Here is a 3,897-nt window from a genome sequence, read left to right on the forward strand (position 1 = left end):
CCCTTTTCAAAGGATTCAATAAGACACAGTCTGAGAATTCTTTTGATTCTTCCCTTTCCCATAAACAAAAGATTTCAAAGGACTAACCGCCTGAGAACTTTGTCTTAACACATTGGAGGGTACAAGTAGAGGGTACATCTACTTGGGTTGTTGATTGAGAACAAGAGAGGGTACATCTCTTGTGGATCAGTTCTAGTGGAGGGTACATCCACTAGGTTGTTCAAAGAGAACAAGGGAGGGTACATCCCTTGTGGATCTTTGTTTGTAAAGGAATTTTACAAGGTTGAAAAGAAATCTCAAGGGTCACAGGCCGCTTGGGGACTGGATGTAGGCACGGGTTGTTGCCGAACCAGTATAAAACTCTTGTGTGTTTGTCTTCTTCTTCCCTACTCTTTTAATTTTCGTTGTGCACTTTAATTCCCGCTTTTACTTTTGGTTAAGTTTCTTTTCTATTCTTTATTTTCTTAACAACATAGTAAAAGCCTAAGAAGGGTAAATTTTTTAATTAGTAAAGGTCTAGTAATAATTAATTCAACCCCCCCTTCTTAATTATTCTGAGGCCACTTGATCTAACAGAAAACTCACATTCTACATCGGTTGTAGCTACACAACCGATGTAGAATGGTCGCCCTTCAAAGACGGTCCTCCAACCGATGTCGGTATTCAACGACACCGGGTTATCACCACGCATCATAACCGATGTAGAAAGGTCATTATAACCGATATAGAAGGCCCTTTTTTTAGTAGTGCCAGACTACATTTATTTATCGTGCTTCAATATTAACATGTAATAACTAAGTTTCGACTCCTTTAAATATTAATTACAAAATCAATAACTGAGATTGTAAAACATGTTGCATGATTAGATCCAAGTAACTATCTTATAAATGAATTATTAAACAAATTAAAATTTAATATTTTAACAATAAGAACCATTCGAATCTTTTTATTCCCTTCTAAGTAATACTATAGTTAAGACAATAATTATGAGTTAGGGGTAATGAATTAGTCAAGTGCGCATAAATAATTATATTAGAAACTTCTTACTTCTAACAGTTAGATTAATGCGGATATGAACTTTCTGTTTAGAATAAATATTTCCCTTATAAATATGAGAAGCAATTATATATTTGTGTACTTCTTGAGGTACTAAACTTCTTTTTTCCTTCATGTAGACATCAGAAAAACAAGTTAGATAATGCAATAGCTATACTAAATAAAACCTTATTTGAAAACTTTGTTTGTGCTATTTGTTGGAAATGCTGGGGGATTGGGATCTAAGTTCCAAAACTTGTTCCTTGCAAATCCATGATGCTCAAGAGAGCCATGATTTGAAAACTGCAAATAAATAAGAAGTACTTCAAAAAAGAAACTAACTAAATGGTCCCAAAACATTGAAACCCAAAAAAAAAAAAAAAACACACACACACACACACACATACTTGAGGAAAACATTCTGAATAGCAAACTACAAATTAGGCACAAGCTCCGGCCAAAAATTCTGCTTAACAAAATCAGCAGCATCACCACAAAAATGGTCCCAAAACTTCTCCTGAACCCTCTCTCCCTCATCTTTGCACTCACCACAAAATGGTCCCAAAACCAATCTTAGTCACAACACCACCACCGGCACAAAGGAGTTGGAAAGAAAGACTAGCTAAAGAGTCTACTGATTAACTAGATTTTTGTTGTTTTCACCCTTCCCCTTATAAATTCTTGAAAACTGGAAACAAAGTAAAAACAAAACAAATAAAATCATCACAAATGAATTTTGCAGGTGGTTTTTACTGTTTTGGGTCGCCAGTGAAAGGAGTCTTCCCGCTCACCATGTAGAGTAGAGTGACTCCAGCTGACCAAATATCAATCCTATGTCCCTGATGCTGAGACCTTAACAAAACCTGAAGAAAAGGTAGAACCTTGAATTGAAACTATTGAAAAACAAGCCATAAATTAATTATTTCCTCTCTTTTCCTGCCCAAAGAAAGTTTCATTTAAATTCTGAAAATGTAGAAGAGAACAATAGTCTCATAGGGTGAAATATATTTCAGACTAGTTATCTAGTACAGTTAAATCATTCAAATCATGGATATCTCAGTTGGCCATACAGACCGTGTTTGGCAGGAAAGGGTATCCTTCAAAGTAAAATTCTTATAATTAAGTTTCTTTAGTCAGCAGGAGACCATAATTTTTTACCACAAATGAAATGAAATGGTAAATATGGGATAATATTATCTTTATTAATATCTTATGTAATAAAATGGTTAAATAAGAAAACCTTATTTAATGTATAAAATTTTGTTGACTTGCAATCTTGGGTGTCAAAATAGACATTGCAGTTGAATCAAATCTACAAATAATTCACATCCTACAAGGCAAGATTAACAATCAAGAAAGTTGCTTCCAATCCACAATAAAAATTAAATGTAAGTATAGATGCAGTTTCTGTATGAGTTGCCTTAGCATGTGAGGAATGATCCTTTCCAGTTTTGAGAAAACTGGATGTGGTCTTAGTCTTTGAATAATTTTAATATATATAAAAAACATGTATTGAATGGTGAGATTTAAAAACTGCATACTTCACATATATTTCTGGGAGTTATTATAGATTTTGGAATCTTCAAATCTTTTTCCATTGAAGTTGTAAAACAATTCCGTACATAAGCACATATCCTAAATATTACAAAAGCAGAGGGCATTCAATTTTATTATGCATCTTATACCGGTGGCAGTAGAGATGAGAAGACTCTAAAACATGCCTAGTCTGCACTCTCATTCATAAAGCTGAAGCTCTGATAGAATGTAATTTTAGGAGAAGAAAGTGATATTTATTATTCTTGAAGGGTCAGAAATACAAGAGAGAGATATAGGCAAAGATAGCTAAAATAAATCCTAACCACCCTAATTACAAAATAAATATAAGGAAAATCAAATCAGATTTGAATCATCTCATCTTGATCTTAACTACCTAAATCTCCTAGAGTCCTTATTTGAAATTCAAATTTAAAATAAAAGTACATATACAACTATTAACATAGGCCATATGCTTACTTGAGTCAAATTATTGACTTGTATATTAAACCTTTGAATGGTTTCAACCACATCCTTCTTAGGCACCACATTTCCTGACATGAACACAATGACAGATCACATGATTATTTGATGAAAAACTTTGAAATTTAACTTGAATAGTTAAAATTACTGTATTTTACTTGCCATTTACATGAGCAAGTTTTTTCTCCCCTGCAAACAGATGCATAGAAAGTCTCAGCACATAAAACTGAGATATATGAGAAAACTTCAAAGTTTAACTTCGTATAAAGCATATTTGTGAGGAATAAATATAAAATTTAAGAGCAAGAATTTCTCAACACAAAATTGAGATATAAGCGAAACCTTCAAAGTTTAAGTTCTTAGAAAGACAGATTTGTGAGGAATATATATAAAATTCAAGAACAAGACACCCTAAGAGATGCAGATGTTCCACTATGTTGAGAAACTAATATTCATTTCATAAGAGAAAATACAATTGGCTCAAATGAATCTCTTAGCAGTAATAGATATTTATAGAGCAGAGATTCTAACTATGTAACCAACTAATAGTTGTACTAACTAGAGGTTAACTCTAACTGGTAGAGTTAACTTACAGTGAATACACTCATACACTAAACTTTTCTACATTAAGAACAAGTGATTCGCGTACAGGAGAAGGTTTTTTGAGTTCAAACACAGGAGATAAATACATAAGCAACAAGTACGAGTAACACAAAAGCGAAAAAGATTGTTAATCACATCCAGAATTAAAATTAAATTATATAATTATAATTATTACAACAATTTGAAGGATATGATATGGACTAAAGGAACATGATATTGTCATCACCTATGTCCATTTATCAT

Source organism: Glycine max, chromosome 1, assembly GCF_000004515.6.
Source record: "Glycine max cultivar Williams 82 chromosome 1, Glycine_max_v4.0, whole genome shotgun sequence".
Lineage (NCBI taxonomy): Eukaryota > Viridiplantae > Streptophyta > Magnoliopsida > Fabales > Fabaceae > Glycine > Glycine max.